The sequence below is a fragment of the Pteropus medius genome, unplaced genomic scaffold (genome assembly GCF_902729225.1).
Source record: "Pteropus medius unplaced genomic scaffold, Ma_sr-lr_union100, whole genome shotgun sequence".
In the NCBI taxonomy this organism is placed as follows: Eukaryota; Metazoa; Chordata; class Mammalia; order Chiroptera; family Pteropodidae; genus Pteropus; species Pteropus medius.
In genome coordinates, this window is record NW_024354502.1 from 26,018,416 (window position 1) to 26,039,466 (window position 21,051).

At 37.2% G+C, this 21,051-nt stretch overlaps 1 protein-coding gene and 1 pseudogene across 2 annotated transcripts in view; both read left to right on the top strand.

Moving 5' to 3' along the window:
• UNC5D (unc-5 netrin receptor D) overlaps positions 1-21,051 on the top strand; it is a 480,798-nt gene that overhangs the window by 172,127 nt on the left and 287,620 nt on the right. The window lies entirely within an intron of this gene.
• LOC120595931 (uncharacterized) lies at positions 19,333-19,451 on the top strand (annotated as a pseudogene).

Here is a 21,051-nt window from a genome sequence, read left to right on the forward strand (position 1 = left end):
AACTAATCTCTTTTAATGAACTGTCTGGCTTGGAGGGAGGAGCGGGGAGGGAGGAGCCATTGCTAAGGAGAAATTCCATTCAGACTACTCTCACCTTATGCCTGCAGTGAAAGGTTTCAGGCTGATTGTTATCCCATATGATTTTTGACCGGTGGAGTTTTGGGTGTCTAGTCTGTTAATTATTGTATTTTCAAAACTATTAAGGAATATTTTAAAGAATGTTTTGAGGAAAGGATTTACATGAAGGATTAATTCATTTGCTTTAAATATGATGATGATTGATGATGATGATGATGATGATAATTGGAAGGCTGAAAAATAATGCCTTATTGTTTCTTAATAAATGTTTTTCCCCAGCCCTAATTACTTTCCTAGGGAAGTAATTTCAGTTAACTCAAATTCCTTGCTCTTTAAGTTCATGCTCTTTAGGTCAGTGTTACTTAACAAGGTGGAGGAAGGCCTGGCAGCATGAGCAGCACCTGGAAGCTATTAAAAATTCAAATTCTCAGAACTAATATACAAATTCAGTAAATTGCAGGATAAAAAACCAATATACAAAAATAAGTTGCATTTCTATACACTAAGAATGAATTATCTGAAAAAGAAATTAAGAAAAAAAATTCTATTTATAACAGCATCAAAAACAATAAAGTACTTAGAAAAAAATTTAACCAAGGAGGTGAAAGGTCTGTACACTGAAAACTATAAGACTTTGATGAAAGTAATTGAAGAAGACAAAGACAAATAGAAAGATATTTTGTGTTTATGGATCAGAAGAATTAATATCGATAAAATGTCCATACTTTCCAAAGCCATGTATAGATTCAGTGCAACTCTTATCAAAATTTCAATGGCATTTTTCAAAGGAATAGAATAAATAATCCTAAAATTCAAATGGACCCACAAAAGATCTCTAATAGCTGGAGCAATCTTGAGAAAGGAAAACAAAGCTGGAAGTATCGCACTTCCTGATTCCCAACCATACATACTACAAAGCTTTAGTAATCAAAACAGTAAAGTACTGCCATAAAAATAGACACATCAACCAGTGGAGTAGAACTTAGAGCCCCAAAATAAATGCACACATGTGCAGTCAACTAATATTTGGCAAGAGGGCCAAGAATACTCAATAGGGAAAAGGTAGAGTAGTCATTTCAACAAATGGTGCTGAGAAAACTGGATATTCACATGCAAAAATAAATAAATAAAATTAGACCACTGTCTTACACCACTCACAAAAATTAACTGAAAATTGATTAAAGACTTAAATGTAAGACTTTCTCCCAGATGCTTTAAGTTTCCACTGTGTTCTGTTATTGAAATCTTGCCTATTGTCTATGACTCAATCCAGATGGCAGCTCATAATGCATTTCCTGACTCTCAAACTTCTCCCCCACAATTGGCCTGTCCTCCCACTGCCATCTAAAATATTTCATACATCTTTGATGTTCATTTTGCCAAAATAATAAGAAAACAGATTTGGTTCATTCCATTATGAAACTTTCATTTTATGTACTTGGAAACTAGAATTTTTCTTATGTGATTTAACTCATTTCACACCGTCATACTGTCAGTATTTTCCTTATTTTATGTATCTAACTGAATTGAAAACGTCAGGAGATTATCCTCCTCCTTCTGCCAGCCTGCCACCCCTGCACCCAGCCTGCCTTTTGTACATAGTAATTGTTTAGTATATTCTAATCCCATCGAGGGCCTCTCTGCATTACAACTAAATTTACTCTAACATTTACTACATGTTACACTCCTCAGTCTTTGGCCTTTTGCCTATCATATTTATCTATTCAGCATGATGATCTCCTCCTTTGCAACTCTTCTGTGCATCCCTGTCTTTCAAAAATCAATTCTCATTTGTGATAATGTGATTTATAATAAGTAATTCATATTTAGTCTTTGACCTCTTTCTGGCACAGAGCTCCTAAAACCCTTAGGATTTCCTAAGTGATCAGGGAAATTGAGGTGTCTTTCATTATGTTAGTGAGGTGACTTTTGGAAAGCAGCTAGGGTTGAGGGCTGGTTGCCAGAATAGCCAACCATGTGATTGGAGGATTGGAACTTTCAGTCTCAGGCCCACCCCCACCAACCACCTCCAGGGGAGAGGGGCTGGTGACTGAGTTAAATCGCCACTGGCCATGTGTTAATCAATCATAGTTATATAATGAAGCCGGCATAAAAACCCAAAAGGGCAGGGTTCAGGGAGCTGCCATGTGCTGCCATGCTGGGCTCTAAACTCTGTGAGGACAGAAACTCTTTTTGTTCAGTGCCTTGCCCTATGTATCTCTTCATCTCGCTGTTGATTCATATTCTTTAATATCTTTTGTAATAAATTGGTAATCTAGTGAGTAGTTTCCTGAGTTCTGTGAGCCACTCTAGCAAATTAATTGACTACAAGGAGGGTGTCCTGGGAACCTCTGATTTATAGCCAGTTGGTCAGAAGCACAGGTAACCTGGATTTGGGATTGACATCTGTAGTGGAAGGCAGTCTTGTGAGACTGAGCCCTTAACCTGTGGAAACTGATGCCATCTCTGGGTGGATAGTGTCAGAATTGACTTAATTTGTCGGATATCTAGCTGGTGTGGAGAATCACTTGGTGGTGTGTGCAAAAACCCAAAATCTTCCTGTTTATCTTCTTTCTCCACAAAGCCTTTTTGACTGTTTTGACCTATGCTGATATCTTATTAAATAGTATACTAGCTATTACTCTGTATTTTTCTGAAACTGTTTAGTGACATATTTTTGTTGTTTATGTTATACTAGACATGATACCTCAGCTAAATTTTAAGCTTCTTGAGGGCAGAATTTGCAAATGTAACCTGTTTAGCACTTAGTAAGATGTCTTGTCCATAAGTGCTGAATAAATCTGTGCTGATGAAATGCATACCCGAATGGCTCAATAAAATTCCATCCTGTTACTTCTGGTGACCATTAGTTTATATGTCCTGTGCCTTGCCCAGAAAAGGTTAGTACTGTCCTCTACAAATAAAGAAAATAATCCTTAGTAGGTAGCCAACCATACCTGTGTTTTCCTATTCTGGGCCTACTTTTATCTATGTAATGTCAATATCTATAATAATATTTAGATTGGTTCTTTAGCCTAGAATTTAGGAATGCAAAATTGCTTTTGAATTTGTAATGATAAAATAATAATTCTTGTAACATGGGTATTATATTCACATTCTCTGGGGAGAGCTATATACTGTTTATAAATATGCTTATGAACAAATGATTAACTATAACAGTTTCTGAAAACAAACTAGTAATAATCTTTATAACCTAGGTACCTAAGTGAATAGTTTATTCATTAGCAAATTCTTACAAAACACTAGGTGCAAGGCATGGTGTTAAGTTCTCTCTTATATTAAGACATTTTGTCCTTACCATGGTCTATTATCTCAATTTTATAAATGAGAATAAACAAAGGTACAAAGAGAGAAGATGAGATGATGTGCCCAAGGTCACATAGGTGGTTGAGCTAAGATTCCAACTCCAAAAGAAATGTTCTGGTATTTTAATTTCTTTACATTCTTAAACTTTGATTCTCCTGTTACTCTAATCAGGCGTTCCAAAGGGCTGGGCCCATCTGTGATTCATCTTTCCTCTTATCACTGAATGTAGGTCATTTTTAGTCTGTACTTGTTGCTGAAAGTTTCTAGGTCTGTCTGTCACTCGGGGTTCTGTGCCTTTGGCCTTTCTGATAGTTCAGTTCTTTCTTCAAATTCATATTGTTCTGCACACTATGATATTGAGAGAAGAAATGTGAAATTCCTTTGAAATTCCTAAGAGAAAGCTGCTTCCTTGGAAGCAAACTTAAAGTAGAGTGTTCTTTTGCGAAGCCTCTAATATTTCCTGTGGATCCTTCTTCCCTTATTCTCCATTACCAGGCAATGAGCAGTAGTTTAATACATTTGTTTAATTAAAGAGTTATATAAATTACTTCTCCTTATGTGGTAACCTGTTTATGGACAAGGCAGTACTTATCCAATTCAAAGTGCAGTGCTCAGTGCCTGGCATATAACAACCACCTAATAAATATTTAATGAATTAGTGTGTGAATCGATGTTGTGAGTCACAAGTGCACAATACCAATTTGTTAACTTAATTGCTTAGTTTCTTTGTGTGTGTACAGAAAAGAAAATTCTAATTTCCTTCATTAACGAACATTATCAAGCATTTAATCCACATGATGCTATCCTAGCTAGCACCCAAAGTTAGCTAAAAGGAGACATAGTAGTAGCTTTCTTTGAATTCTTTAGGATTTAAAGCACAAAAACAGTGTTGCTGATGAATTTGCACAAGATCTGCAGACAAAGAAAGGTATTACATAAAAAAAACTAAGTGGATATTACTATCGTTCCATGGGCTGCGGGTATTTATTGTCCAAATGGACTTATGTGAAAGGTTTCTAATGGAAAGATAACAGACTTATGGCCTCTTCAAATAGAGGCATTCGTATTCTGATGCTAGAGTTTCAGAGGCATCCGTTTACTTTGAATATTTTCATATCTTTTTACTACTGGGGCCTTTAGAATCGGAACAAATTGATGTCTAGAGTCCAAAAAAGCTGTTTAGTGTGTGATAGTAGAAAATTAAATAATGCATTTGTCCTGCAGGCTTCTGGCTCTCACACTTAGGCAAAATCAGTGGAACACTCACAGCCTCTTTTATGAATGCTGGATGTCTTCATTGGAATGTGAGGGAGTCTATTTAATTACTGACCTCAAATGGGGATGTAGTTGCATTTTTATATTTGAATTTCCGTTCCTGTCTCTAATAGCATTTACTAGCACTGCGAACAGTGAATTACCATCTCAGAATTCTGGAGATCTTTTTTTCATACCCATTCTATGTACTATCTTCATCAAAATGGAGATTGAAGATTTATAAAGCCAACATATTGTATTTTGAGGACCTCTAAAAATGGATGCACTAAAAAGAAAATCGAAGGCAAAGTTAACTTGGGAGTGTGTGGCATTGCCAGTGAATGTTCAAATTTCTGGCAACCCTTCGTTACACCAATCTAACTGATTATAATTTGAAGGACACCCAGGGGCCACCTTGACTACAGAGTCCTAAAAACAGTAAAGAGTAAATTGAATAAGAGAATAATTCTGTTTCTTTAGCATTTAGTTTTATGTTTGTATTGGGGGAATGGAGAAAAGAAAACATAAAGTCCTTTGGCATTTTCTCAGTTAATTTCTTCTCCTAATTGCTGTTTGGCCTAATTCTTTTTTTTTTTTTTTTTTTTTTGGGTCTGTGTTTCCTCCTCGCAGGCCTCTTTGCGGCTTTGCATCTCGGGGGGAGGCGGGGTAGCATTTTCAGGACTCCACTTTCAAACATGTGTTTCTAAAAGGCAGAGTGAGACATCTGCCACCCACCCACTCTCTTGCCTACCAGGACATTCCTCATCTTCCTTTAGCGGGAGTATAAAATTAACCTCCTGCCCACACACGGTAGAAAGGGCTCGCTTTGTTTTCTGCAAGCCATCTTTTTCTTTCCTCCCCCTCTCCCCATCTCTGCATTTCTCCTAATAGCAGAAAAATACAGAATCGGAGAAATAGATGAAAGCATAAAAGAAAAATGTTAATACTGAGTCTGTTTCCTTTGAATTGCATAGCACATTTAATTATACGCTATACTTGGATTTTAGAGTCCTGGGTTTATGAACTACTGTGTGACCTACCAACCTGCCAAATTTCCCTCTTTTACTTCAATTTCTTCATGTTGTGTAGAATAGGAGTGGAAAGGTGTGGCCATGGCTGTTACCAAAGTGGTTCTTGGACCTCCCCAGTCTGGACAGGTCGGCTTCTGGATCTTAAAAGAGGTTGAACACAAGAACAGTAATTGTGAAAGAACACAAGAACAGTAATTGTGAAACGGTAAAATATCTGACTAGACATTTTTCCAAGGAAGACATACAGATGGCCAACAGGTACATGAAAAGATGCTCTACGTCATTAATCACAAGGGAAATGCAAACCAAAACTATGAAGAGATACCACCTCACATCCGTTAGAATGGCTATTATAAAGAAGACTAGAAATAACAAGCAGTGGTGAGGATCCGTAGAAAAGGGAATCCTTGTGCACTGTTGGTGGGAATATATATTGGTGTAGCCACTGTGGAAAATGGTATGGAGGTGCCTCGAAAAATTAAAAATAGAACTACCTTATGACTCAGCAATTCCTCTTCTGGGTACTTATTATAAGAAAACAGGAGCACTAACTCAAGAAGATTCATTGCAACACTATTTACAATAGCTAAGGTATGGAATATTATTCAGCCACAAAAAAAATTAATTCTTGTGATTTGTGACAACATAAATAGATCTAGAAGGCATTATGCTACGTGAAATAAGTCAGAGAAAAACAAATATCATATGATCTCTCTTATAGGTTCAAACTAATATAGATAAATAGGTAGATGATAGAATAGATATTAACAACAGATTGGTGGTTGCCAGAGGTAAGGGGTGGGGAATGAGCAAAATGGGTGAACTTTTTTTTTTTAGTTAAAATAAATTTTTAAGAAGTCCAGATGGCAGTTGTGAACCAAATATACAAAACAGCCATACATTTAGATGCTACTTTCTAGCAGTTAAGGGAAACTACCAATGGCCTGCGTAATTCAGATAGTTTTTATTTTAAGAAAGAGAAAACATTTATCGAAAGAGGCAAACATATTTCTGATCCCATGTTCTGGAAGGAATTTCATTAAAATATTACCTGGCATAATTCACGGAGCTTCTGAGTCTTTCCTGTTTATGTAGAACTTGAGTTACTAGACTATTGTTCTCTTTAGGCCAGTGGTTCTCACATTTAAATGTGTATCAAAGTCACCTGGAGGGCTTGTTAAAACAGATTGCTGGGTCCCACCCGCAGAGTTTCTGATTCTGTAGGTCTGGAATGGAGCCAAAAATTTGCATTTCTGGGTGCTGCTGATGCTGCAGGTTAAGGGAGCACGCTTTTGAGATCCACTACTCAAGGACACAAGAAGTCAAAAGTTTGGTCAAAATTAACTTCTTTTTGTGGATGCCTAAGCAATGTCGCTGTCAGTTGCAGATCTTCGCTTCTACCTAACATTTTACATTGTGTCCTTAAAGCTTGGTAAAAATGTGGGATAGGGCTCTCCCAGAAAGCTTTAATTTTAGTGTGGCTTGTCACAGTGTCACTTTGCTTAGAAAAGTAAAAACGTGTTAAGTGAAGCAGGATCTGCTTGACCACAGTGGGCTAAGGAGAGTTTTTGATGTAATTGACCTTATCTGTCAGAATATTTGTTACAAGTCAAGAGTTGTTAAATCAGTAGTGCCTGACTTCATTACTTAAAAATCTAGGCCTTAATACAGCACTTTTTAGTAATGTTCTCTGGCGTGTTAGAAGAGAACATTGAGAAACATGATTTATGGGGTGGACACTGGCCCACTCTCTGGGTGGTGCAAGTCACTCCCAGTAAACATGTATCTCACTTTTAATTTTCTTAGCAGGTATCATCTATTAATGCATGAGATGCCTCTACTTATTTTACTTGCAGTGCATTTAAACAAGGTTTTGGATTTTAGCTCAGAAGTTTATTAATGTATGTCCTTGAGCAAATTTTCTTATTGTCTCCGACTGGGCCTCATTTTCCTTCTCTATTAAGGGGATAATAATACCTACCTGTAATTCTGGTTTCTCTGAAGATTAAATCATATAGCCTGTAAAATGATTGGCATGTAATACATACTTAATTCTTCCCCTTTCTCTTTTTATGTCACTTGCTTAATATTAAATTTTTTAAAAATAATTGACATTTCCTCATTCCAGACATAATTGAAAAGATTCTTTGGTCTCATAATGTTTCAGTTTTCTTCAAGCCTCAGACTGGAGGCCCTCCCAGTTTAAACATTGGCAAACTTTAAATTCTGACCACTTATTTATTCCCCTTTATTATCTTTCCTTCTCTGTCTCAACAGATGACAATGGCCACGGTTTAACTGTCTACAACTACTGTGGATTCTTATCGTGCCATTTGTCACCTCCAAGTTAACAGGTTTGAATATGCCTTTCCAGTTCTGATTGGTCCAGATAACTTATCCAATTCTATTGTTATAGAACCAAGTATCTCTTTTTACATGAGTTTCAAGCTGTGCAAAATGCATTCACCCTTTTGGTTTGGGTGCTACCTGCTGGTAGGGATATGGGGCCTGTGTCTAAGGGGGTGAACTGGAGAAGGGTTGGAACGGTGTCTCATGCCCCAAATCTATGGGAAAGGACATGTCTGAGGCAGTTCTCTTTTGCTTTAACAAGTTTCTAGGGCATTTATCATCCTGGGTCTCTTAGGAACCTGGATGGGGAGAATCTGCTTGAGGACACTGACTGGGTCTTATTTACTCTCTTATTCCCAGTGCTTTAGCCCAGTGTCTGCATAGTACATACAGGCTCAATCGTTATTTTTGAATGAAAGAGCTAATTAAAATAGCACAGTGTCCTTGGGATTTCTATACAGTCTCAGGCGATCCAAGAATCTCACGAAAGGTTGGCAAACAAATTCTTCTTAGACCTATTCAAATTGGAAGTAAAGCCTGAAGTATCTCATAAAGACCTGTGAAGCTTTACTAGTTGATGAGCTCTATGGTGGGCTGAGTGTTGGGCCTTTCGGTGATGCCTGAAGAGCATTGCTGCCTGCTCTGCACCTTAATTATGTGGCTGCAGTAGAGTCCCCATAGGTACAGAACAGAATGTTGGAGTAGGGCCTTGGAGATTGTCTAGGGCAACCCCCTTGATGAACAGAGGAGAAAACTCAGGGCGCTCATGGGGAGTCTGCTTTTTCTGGCACAGACGTGCCTACCAATACCTTTTTCTACCTTGAGTGACCCAGCAATGAGTTCTGTGAGTTAGCACAAACGGGCAGGATACGTTCTGTAGAGAAGCATGCTCATGATTATGACTGACCCCATGTCAGTCGCTGGCTCTTGGGGACTCACCATGATTGGTAATTGAATAGCGATACCATTTACTGAAGCCATCGGCACTGACCTGTTGGCCATGGGATTCAGTCTTTCTTCACTCCAACACGAAATCTTTAATTAATAGCGTCTGAAGGAAAACAAATAAGAGAACAAAGCTGGCAAAGAAAGCCCTCAATTATGGAAAACCAAGACACTGATCTTAAATAACAAGACATTTTTAAATGGATGAAAACAGGTACACAGGTGCAGAGCCCAGGGATGCTGGACATGGTTGGTATACATTCAGGGTCAGAGACATGCTCTGAAAGTGGAATAAAACAGTATGAGTGGCCTTTTTGAAGCCCAGGTACCTTATGCAGGTTTCACATTTTATTGGGTTGTCCTGTTATTTCTTACTATGTTACAAATAAGTGGTGTTTTCATTATCTAACTATAAAAACTCTTTTCTCCCCTCTGTTTTCTGTGCTTCTTTTTTTTCCTCTCTCTCTCTTGGTCTCCATTGCCATGTGTGTGTGGAGAAAACATTTCAGAAGCTCCAGGAGATTATCTCAGTTGAAGTCATTGATTGATGTATTAACAACTCATTTTTCCAAACTGTTTTGCAGGGTGTGGTTTGATGACGTGGTTATTATTGGAGGGGCTAATTCGTCTGATTTCACAGTAGTTCTGTTTTCCTGTGGATGACACCCTTTGGTCCTTTATGCAGACAAGAGACTGTTGCATTCATTCATTTGGCATATCCTTAGGTGTGGTTAGAGAATTTCAAGCAGAATGCTAAGTCTCTAACCAGAAATGATAGTGTTGCCAATAACAAGGAGAGGCTGGCTAATAACATTTCAATTTTTAAATTCTTGGCCCCATTTTTCTTTCATGCTGAAATGTTATTGAAGTAAAACTGCTTGTTGAACACACATTAATTCTGGAATTTGTAGTGACTGCAATCACACGTAGCTGAATATGCCGGGCTCACTGCACAAGCCTTTTGACATTTGAGGCCAAATGTTCAAATCACAAAGCTGAAGGTCGTGGCATGTATCAGACAGGGGAGAATTAAGAAGATGCATAACCCCCACAGTTTCTAGTGCAGTCTTTACAAACCTGTCGCTATTACCAATGCATTATTTATCAGATTAGGTGAAGGAAGCATTATCTTTTTAAAAAAAAAAACAAAAAACAGGGCTTAGTTATGGGGAGAGTGAAGTCCACTCATACTGTCAAATGGGAAAGCATCTTATTTCAAGTCTAGACTCTTCTTGTTGTACTAATGAGCCTTCTGTTTTGATTTCTAACATGTCGTTGCGTATATTTTTAGCCTGATTTTATGCCATCGGAAGTCCTTCTATAACTGACAAACATTTGCATGAACATGGCTCGTTAGGTATTTTTAGATCTCCCGTGGCCTTTAGACAAGTGTAACTAAACTAGGGTGTTCTATCCTGTAGGATTCAGCTTCATAAATATTGGAAGTAGTGAGTGCAACTAGTGTCGGCCAGCTTCTCTGAGCAGGAGAGCTGGTCCCTGAATGATTTGGAAGTTTGGAATGAAGTGAAAGGAAAAATAAGCTCACGTTTACATATACAATCCTCAAATTTATAAAACTTGGATTGTCAAGTCTTTATTTACTACCCCCAAAAGTTAAAAGACTCTTAATTGGGCAGTGAGATGGCAAATACTAGCTCTGCTGCTTTCTAAGCAACAGAGCAGGGAAAGATTCCTCTTTTCAAAACATTCCTGAGGCTTGCTTTCCCTAGAAGAGGTTATAATCTCCCCAGGGAGATTGACAGCTTGAGAAAAACCAGCATTGAAGCAACTCAAGATTCCTCATGGAAATGTAGGTTAAAACAAACTCCACATCAGGAAATATTCCAGATGCTGCAACATGAAATACAGAGTCTGAACTTGTTAACTTGAAATTACACCAGGACCACAAAACCTCTGAAATACACATGGCTTCATCAGATTACTCAAAATCCCCTGAGTAGATAAGGTTTAAACCAAGGAAATGGCAGTGTCTACAGTGCTAAACCACAATGCCAATTAATTTTTATTCATTGATTTTTGAGGGTATGTTTTATTTATCATTCCTGCATCTTTTCCCTCGTTTAGAGTGTGATAAAGGCCTTTAAAGGTTTGCAAGCTGCTTAAAGCCTTTGCTGGCACATTGGAGACAATTTTCCTTATCTGTCTCTTTCTGCCTGTTTTTCTCTCTTTCTTGATGTGTTTTGTGTATATGCCCTTCAGGCTAATTTGGATCACCCTGCCCTTTACTTCAGCACATTTAGAAGGCTCACTTGTCATCAATTGATTCATTCTATTAATATTTTTCAGACTTTGTCCATGTAATGGTCTATTTATTTAGAAAGCAAAACAGGAAATGTCAGGTGATTTTCATTATTGGCACATGAGCAGATCTTTACTTTATTATTCCACTTTTGCATTTAGGCAAATGAAGCAGATTTGATTCCTCTGCTTGAAATTGCTGGATGTGACACTATGTTTTGAGTGTGAGATGTGGTGGTTTTGAGAACAAATGCTCCTAAGTGGAGGCTACAGTATTGTTGACATGATGAGGTAGTTGGGTAGTTAACAGAAAGTTACAGTGTGTTATACTCTTTGACAGGAGTAGTGATGGGCAAGCTGGGTAGAGAATGGGCATTTAATGAAGAGTAGTTGTTGACAAAGGCCATATTCCATTGTTTCCATAGATGAGCTGGGGCTTTTTAATTCCAGAGCTCCCTATCTCTGGGTTTCTATCCCATGCTTCTGTACTGCTTACCTTCTGAATCTCCTACTTGTGTGCTATGCTCTGATGAAAAGAGGAATGCTCAGGGTTGCTTCTGGAAAGGTTCCCTGAGCAGAAGCAAAGTGGAGCTCTGTGCAGCAGTGGAGAGCCCATCTATCATCTGGATGAGGTGAAAAAATCCAATATACAGGACCATTAATGGATCGTAGCACATAACAATAGCAATTCCATTTCAGCTGGAGAAGGAGTGTATTCATCCCACCCTTTGAACGTTGTTCACACATACTTTTTAGCATTGTAGGAGCAAATAAGAGAACAGAAAGTTGTTACAAGCAAATCTTGTAGAGGTGCATTCTCTACAAGAATGAAGAAGCACTGCTTCATTAGTCTGCTTCTGAGGAGACGGCAGATAACTGTGGGGAACAACTTGCTTAAGGTCATAACCATGGTTCTGTGATAAGAACTGAATATAAACCAACAAACTGCCCAGCAGGACAGACACAGACCTGCATGCTTACAAGAAGCTGGAAGGGATTTTGAGAAGTTCTTTAATCAAGGCCTTTCATAATATATGAGGAAATGTCTGTTATGTGTGGTTGCATGATATATGTGTGAGCTTTTTTGGTATACTTAAATGTGGCTTTAATGCTTAGAAAGTTTAAGGGCTACTTTCATTTTGAATATTAATGGTTTATTAAAAGTACAAACTCAAAAACCGAGTTCTCAAGCCTTTAAATTCAATTTACAAATCTAATTATTCTTTTACTAAATCTAGCAACTTTAGCAATCATTTTTAAAGAGTTTTTTACAACCTAGTTAATTAAATCACTTAAATATTTTAAACTACACTTATAAATTTAATATATTCGATTTTCTTTTTAAGTACTTAAATTGTCTGACAAATAAACCTTCCCATGTGCTTAAATAACACTTGTAAGTTAAAGTTATAAATATGGTGGATCTCAGTTCTCCTGCATGTTATGATATTATTTATGACTTTAGAAAATTTTTATAGCTACCAACTTAAATTTACAGTTTTAAAAGCTATTTAATTATGTAACATTTAAAATTTGAATCATAAATGTGATCTTGATATTCTATTATGTTGAATTCTCTTAAACAATACCAATGGTTTATTTTTAAAAACCTGTTATATACAGAATATTCTTAAATTTAACAAAAAATAACATGCTGGGACTCATTTACTTCAGTATATTTGCACTTTATTCTAAATTTCCCTAAGATTAAATGACAACCTAATAAGAGAAAGAAAATGTACCAAGGGAATGGGGTCCCTGTCCTAGTATAGAAGAGTTATGGACTTTAAAAAATAGGAAAGGATAGAGATTCTAAAACTTTAAAGGGATTTGATTCATAGCTCAACCTCAAATTTAAGTAATATTAGAACTTAATTTCTTAGTCTCTCTTCCGAAGTTGTAACTGTCTGTAGGCATGTAACTAACACAGGTGGATTTTATATTGTTGTTACTTTCTTAAGACATTAAAGGTCTTCCTCTCTGAAACATCACAGCCTTATGTAATACTTTCAATACCTTTTTGGGTTGGGTAGATGTTGGATCTGTATTCTTAAATGTTCCCTTCCTGGCAGAACTACAATTTACATAGGTTATACATTCAAAGCATTTTCTGTTGAATTTGCACCTGTCATGGCATTGATTTAATGTGTTTCCACAAACTGAAATGATGTCTCATTTCTACCATGTGGCATAAACCCTCCTCTATGCTGCTGCTTGCAGTTTCAAGATGTATTTCCTTTATTGATATAACTATCAGAGTTAAACACAAAAACAAAAACAAAAATAGTTACAAGAGAGGAAATGAGAAGGCAAGTGTATTTATGCAAATGTGGAAAGTCACTAAAGCTAATATGGAAATAACAACTATTTTTAAAAGTCCATTAATCACTTTTTCACACTGGGTGCTAATGGTTATATCCTGAGAGGCAGTACCTCTGCTGGTTACTCTGAAGCCAGACTACCTGACTTTGCCTTCCACTCTCTCATGTTTTTGTCAATAATATCTGCCTAACACATCTAGAAAACAATAACAACATCTTCCTTAGAGGACTGTTGGTGAATTAAATCCACTAGAGTAGAAGCTTCACGAAGACAACAATTTTGTCGGTTTGGTTATCGATATATCTTCAACACCTAGAGTAATGCCTGGATATCACCTATGTTAAAAACAAACAAACAGCAAAACTAACAAACAAACAAAAAACTAAAAAACTAAATGTGAAGTGCTTAAAACAGTGCCTGGAATATAGAAAATGTCCAATAAAAGTTGGTGATTATTATACTTTGGTGACGACTTGCCCACAGTCACTTGCAAATTTCTAATCTTGTACTGATTTATTAGGAAATAGTTGACCAATAATTCCTATGCAGGTTGCTTCACACCTGTATTTATTTGTGATGTGTGATACAACTTTCGTCTAGAGAAAAACTTTGGTAAAGCTGAATAACTCCAGCACTTTAGTGCCCAGGTTATTTATAACTTTTTGGGTTTGTAGGTCTTCTTATCCTGTTCAACATATGTGCAGCTTTCATTTTTCACTGTTTTTTTTTTTTCTTCTGTAAGTTATCTTGTCCTTAGTTTTCTTTGAGGATCGTCTAGCCTTTTTTCTATTTTCTTTGTGCACCCTTTAAGTGGAGGCAGTCTTTGAAGGTCAATTCTTGGCTGTTTATTTTTATATTTCAGCTAATCTTCCTGGCCGACCTTACTGACTCCTATGGCTTTAAGTAAACTTCCCTTTATTCCTATCCTTGACCATCTCTTAAGTCGTAGACCTCCTCCTCTCAAACATACTTGTATGATATCTACTGTGTTCCCAAACTCTGATAACAGAATATTTTTTCTCACATTTGAAATTCGAGAGCTGTTAGAATCCTCCAGTCTCCTCTCCAGAACCCTGATTATAGTCCAGGTCTTGTCTATTCTCCCTGTACAGTGTTTTTCACATTTGATATTTCCTTTACACAATCACTGTATCAGTTCAGACCCTTATTAGTAACCAGCTGGGCTTTTTGATCATCATCTAGTTGGTGTCCCCACCTCTAGTAGATGCCTCCTTCAGACTACTTTCCATACTGCTGTCAGGGTTGTATTCTTCATAACAAGAGCAAATTATATTTCTCCATACTCGAAAGCCTCTGAGAAGTCTCAGGTCTCTCATTTCCAGTTTTATGTCCCTTCCTTCCTTCCCATATGCCTTTGTTTTATTGTGAAACCCAGTCTGCTCACCAGTGTCTTATTATGGTCCTCCTCCACCATGATAAGCAGGATAATGCCTCCCAGCCATCTCCTCACCCCAACAAGAGGTTCTGATCCCCAGAACCTGTGACTAGGTTAGGATACATAGAAAAGGGGAATTAAGGTTGCAAATGGAATTGAGGAGCTGAAGATGCTAATCAGCTGATATTAAAATCCAGTGAGTAGCCTGGGTTATTTAAGTGGGCTCAGTATAATCACAAGCGTCCTTAAAAATGCAAGAGGAAGGTAGAAGAGTATGAGAGCTGTAGCTGCAGGAAAAGATGCGTGTGATGGGATGTGAGATGAACTCACTCTGCTGTCGCTGGCTTTGAAGGTGGAGGAAGGAGCCACGAGCCAAGGCATGTGAGTAGCTTAGTCACTGGAAATGGCAAAAACAGATTCTCCCCTAGAGCCTCCGGGAAGAAACACAGCCCTGATGATACTTTGAGTTAGTCCAGTGAGACCCATGTCAGACTTCTAAACTACAGAACTGTGAGATAATGAATTTGTGTTTTAAGCCACCAAGCTTGTCGTAATTTGTTAGAGTGGCAATTGAAAACTAATATAACTAGCTTCACGCTGTTACTCAAGCTGATCATAATGTTGAAAATAAGCTGCTTCTTTATACTGAATTATTGAATTCTGATAGACTTCAAGGTCTAATATAAATCTCACCTGCTCCATTTTTCCCAGATTCTTGCAGTCAAAATTCATTTCTCTAATCCTACCATACTTACCTAAAACCTTATGTCCTATATCAGCACTTTCTCTTCTTTTATGCGCTATATGTGTGCCTCTCAACCTTGTGTTACGAGTGCCCAGAAAATAGGATTCGTATATTTATTTTTGTATCCCTTCGCAAAAGCTTTGCATTCAAAACAGTGCTTTTTGAAGCAAATTGTAAAAATGCAACAGAGGAAATGATGCTAAACATGGAGTCCTGAATGCCCACAAGATGGAGGTATTTCCTTAAAAGAAATTTCCTTTATCCCATGAGATTATTTCTCTTTGACCCCTTTTGAAAACAGAAATTCAGTTCTTTTTTGTTGAAAATGGGAGTGTTGGAATTTCAACAGTCTTGTATTTATAATAATAATTTTAGGATTTAAGAAATCTTAAATAATGAAAATTTCCTTGACCATTTTAAAAGTTAATATGCACATACATTAGAAAATAAATATATGTCTATATATTTGCCTTCCGGGCCTTTCATAAACAACATAACTGCATATTTATGGGCAGTACAGGCTAATGATGGACGACATTTCATTGAGCATAGTTGCATTACATAGTATATTTTCTGTGTTGCCTTTAGTAGGAGGTTGGGAGAAAATGGGAAATTCTTCTACTTGCTGCAATTTAATTTCACCTGTTCTATTAGAATACCAATTAAAGTCAAGGATGCTCTCTCCTAAAGACTCTAAGGAGTGAAATTCCAGGTTGTGTAAACATGTTTGGCTGTAATGAATTTAGAATGTGAAGACGCTTCTGATGTCTTCTGACAAGCCGGTTTTGAATATGTAGGTTCATTTATATGCCCTCATTGTTCTTTTATAAGATGTCTACCTTAAAAATTGCCTCTAATTCAAGTGCCAGTTATCTTTACATTAATGGATGATTAGTTTCTAATAATGTCCTTTCCTGAAAGCTACCTGTTCTTCTCTTTCCAATGCCAAATTTATCATGGATTTGTGTTCTAGGAGATGAGAGAATCTGTGTGTGGGAGGTGTGTGGACACACCAAGTTACTTGGTTTCAAAATGGGTAAATTGACAGTTTGAAAGTGCAATTTAAGCTATGAAGGCAGGGTGGAAGATAATTTAAATTCATCAGAAATACATGAGATTCTGGATTCATTGTTTTTAAGGTGTGCAGCATTAATGTTCACAGTGATCCAGGACCATTATATCTGAAAGCATCCTAGCCATAACAGCACTATGACAGGCAAAATTCAGGCTTGTTTGAGTAATCTGTCAATAACTGTCTCCAAATATTTAAAGAACCTCAGAGAAGGAAGAAAATTATCTCATGCAGTGTGGCGTTAAAGGAAAAACTAGAACCTGTGGGTAAATTTGGGGGGAGGTAGAATTCATTCACTACCACAACGCATCATCTTGCAACAAGAGCTGTGCAATCATGTAGTGCACTTTTGATAACCAAAAGGCTGGATGATCACTTTTTAAGACAGGTTGTGTGGGAAGTATGGTGTTGGATGACCTTTGTGATTTTTTTCCACCCCTACCAAACCTAAAATTCTGTGATGTTATCAAAAGAACACACACACACACACACACACAGTCTCTATGAATTTTCTAAGTTTCTTTAAAAGAAATCCAGAAATGTGCCAACATATTCTTTAAATATAATAACCCAAATATAAATTATTAGAGTAGACTTTACCTGCTCTTGACTTTTGTCAGATACATCGAGATAGTACTCCCGACTCAGTAATCAAGGAAACTAACTTAACCTGGAAGCATGATTGTGGTACAGGGTTTGCCAATGCTAGAGTGATGAGTAATCAGTGAGAACATGTGAAAATGAAGCTTCGGGTAAATGGAGATAGAAAAGTGCATTTGAGTATCATAAAAACAAGGATCACCATCTTTTTTCCCAGTCCATACTTCTTATTTTCCCTACACACTTTGGGAAACCTTAATCATCCTTCATGTTGGGTAGCATAACTCACTATGGTAAAAGTTACATTTCAGTGCTCTTTTTCTATGAAAGAGAAACAAGTTGTCAAACTTGAATATTCAGTCCCTAGCTCTCCTGTTGGTCTGTGGCCTTGGTCTGCTAGAAGGATTATATTTATGGAGGTCAAGATTCTTTATTCTTTCAAGTTTTATCACAATCTGGAATACGTAGTTTCTAGCACAAACTAGTTTATCACCTAGCCAGTGGCAGCAAATTGCTCTGGGACTTTTAATCTAGCAAAATGACTAGAGTCACATTTAGCTCTCATTCCTGAATAGCAACATATGGTGTCACTGAACACCTCCAGGCAAAGAAGGTGTGATTTCCATGGGACAGTGCTGATGACTTTTTAATTAGGATTCTTCTCTTCAGCATGCTGCATTAACAGGTGGTCAGAAGAAAATTGAGAGTGTAGGAGTTCTTGAGAAATGGGGGAGCCCTTGGTAATTGGAGTTAGAAATGGGAGAAAAGTGTCCAGAGAGGCTTCTGCAGAGGGAAAATAAAGAAAATATTCATGCCGTGTGGAAGGTGGGAGTTACAGAGGGTGGTAGCTGATGATATAAAATAATCTATTATTACACCTTTCTCAGCAAGTTAAAAATGCTGTAGTGATGTGATAGGAGCTATTAGCCTATTCTGATTAAAGAGAAAGCAAGTTTCATGAGCATAATTCATTATCAGACTAGTATAGGTAAAAGCTTCTAATTATCAAGACATATACTTGGTTAAAATTTGGAGCCAATCAGATTCACTTTCAACATAGGCAATTTATTTAGGCTCCATGAGGCTCATTTTCTTCATCTTTAAAATGAGAATAATACTTGCCTTAATTGCATTACCTTGCAAGTTAAAGTAAATGAAATAATGCGGGGAAGGCACTTAGGCTGGTATCCATCCATAGGTAGTATTCAAAAAATAGAATTAAATAGTATGTTCAGGACCCAAGCTAAGAAACCTCTAAGTTACCAAAAACAGTCTTTTTTTTTTTTTTTTTTTTACGGCTAGCCTGCACTGAATACATATACTGAGGGAAAAGGAACTATGCAGCCTTGATTTAATAACTCTCTTTGCTTCTGGATACTTCATACATCTTCTGTGCCTTAATTCCCCTGCAATTCCAGGAGTTTGATAGCACTAAATTCTCTCTTATCTCACAGAGAAGCCAGAAAGGTAAATATGAATCCTCATAATATTTCCATTCAACCAAAAAGGGCATTTGAAGGAAACTATAGTGCATTTTCTTAAGACCTGAATGATCAACACAAGGTTTTCAGCTCAAAATCAGATCTCCTGACCCTATTGCTACATTTGTGTCTGACATACATCAGAGTTTTTACACCTCGAGAGGGAGAAATCTCAAAATCTAATAGATATTTAGGTACATGGCAAAGGCATCATTCTGGAGGATAAGAATAAAGGAAAGAATGCTGTAACTTCTTGTCTTTCTTGAATGCGTAATGGATGCTGCATCATGACTAAGCCACTCCTTTGTCTTTTGGATACTATTGATGAAGGATGTTGTAAACATAGTATTGGACAAATAATGTCTCAGTAAATACTTTTGGATTTTATTTTTGAATGACTTTCCAGTAAAATAGAAAGTAAAATTATGAACACATATTTAGCTAGGAGCTAAGGATCAAAAAAATAAATATAGGTCTACGGCCATGCCACCCTGAACAAGCCCGATCCTGTCTGATCTCAGAAGCTAAGCAGGGCTGGGCGTGGTTAGTACTTGGATGGGAGACCACCTAGGAAGACCAGGTGCTGTAGGCGTAAAAACTAAAAAATAAGGGATTGTAAGCTGACAAGGTCTTTGCAACCTGTGAGGTCAACCAAGGGTTGCCTCGCCTAGCAAATAATTATGATTAACTGAGAAATATTAATGTAAGTCTGTGTAAAATGACTTGTAAACACCACAGTATGGTGTGGGGATTTTAGGGAAAGACTCTCCTCTTTTAAATAGGCTTTTGTGACCAAAACATAACATGATAGAATTTTGTATAAATTATGCACTAATATAACATATACTGAGCATCTCTTCTTCTAGTTATGGCAGTTTTGTTGGCATGTGGGTATATTGATTGAGGATTCTGGCATTAAGGACATTATGAAAGCATACATAAATACTTACTGAAAAGAATTAGCGTAGTGTTTGTATGGCATTAACTGGAGAAGCACAACCTAGCAGCATTAGGTGAGAACCACCCCATACTTCCCACCAAGGTCTTGCATTTGTAGTTGGTAGATCATTAAAACATGCTTTCATAGAGATGATTTCACATTCAGTTTCCAACAACCCTGTGAGATTGAGTTCCCATTTTGCAACTACAAAAACTGACTTAGAAAGGTTTAAAGAATAGTCTTAAGTTCGCACAGTGAGATAATAGGGGTTCCAGCACTTGAACCTGGACTTCTTGATTCTAGCATCACATATTGGTAGACAGCTGTCTGCCCAAACCCCACCTCTTTTTCTGAGCTGTTGCTTGAGAAGGACTATTTGGTGACTTTGCTCTACAATTAGAAGTGGCAGATAATGTTTAGCTACCAAATACCTCATCACCTTAAACACCCAGTACCTAGGGAATGATCATTCCGAGGGATTCTTTAAGGAAATAAATCTTTGTTGATTTGTCGTATGATTTAGAAGGTTTGATTAAAAGATTTCACAAGGAATAGAAAATGGAGGAACTGGAGCACCTTCCTGTCATCCGCATCCCTGCAACTGGAAGGCACTGCATAAAGCGTATCATATTTTAGCTAAGACAGCATTCAGTGAAGGCTCTTATAATTAATATGAGTTGCAACACCTTGCAAACCAATATATAAAATATTGGAAAGAACACTAAATTTTTTGCTAGATTAATGCAAGTTCCCCAGTGGACCCTAAAGCAATTAATACCAAAAAAAAAAAAGGCAGTAAAAACATCCAATTGTTGCATTAGCACCTTCCCTCTTATTACATCTTTCTCTTGTTAGTGTGTATCCATGTTCATTCCTCTAGCTTGGCTAGACTTAGTATTCTGGAAGCTAACAATGCTATCTGCAGTAGACCACAACCACTTTTATGTGTTTTACTTAATGAATTAAACAAATATATACTGATAGACGCATCTTTTGCCTGATGGCTATTGTAGAATGTGGCATTTGGTGAGTATTTAAAGATCTACTAAGTTATTAAAAGAAGAAACTGCCATTACAATGAGATATATTGATGCTTTATTGTGGATTACTGCCAACCATTTAATGGCTGTATAAATTACAACAAAATAAACACTTCAGTGTTTGCTTGATGATTTGGTACTGGACAAGTGAAGCGGTTTAATTTTTTCATGCCCTGTCTTTAAGGAGTTAAGACAACAAGAACAGAATGAAA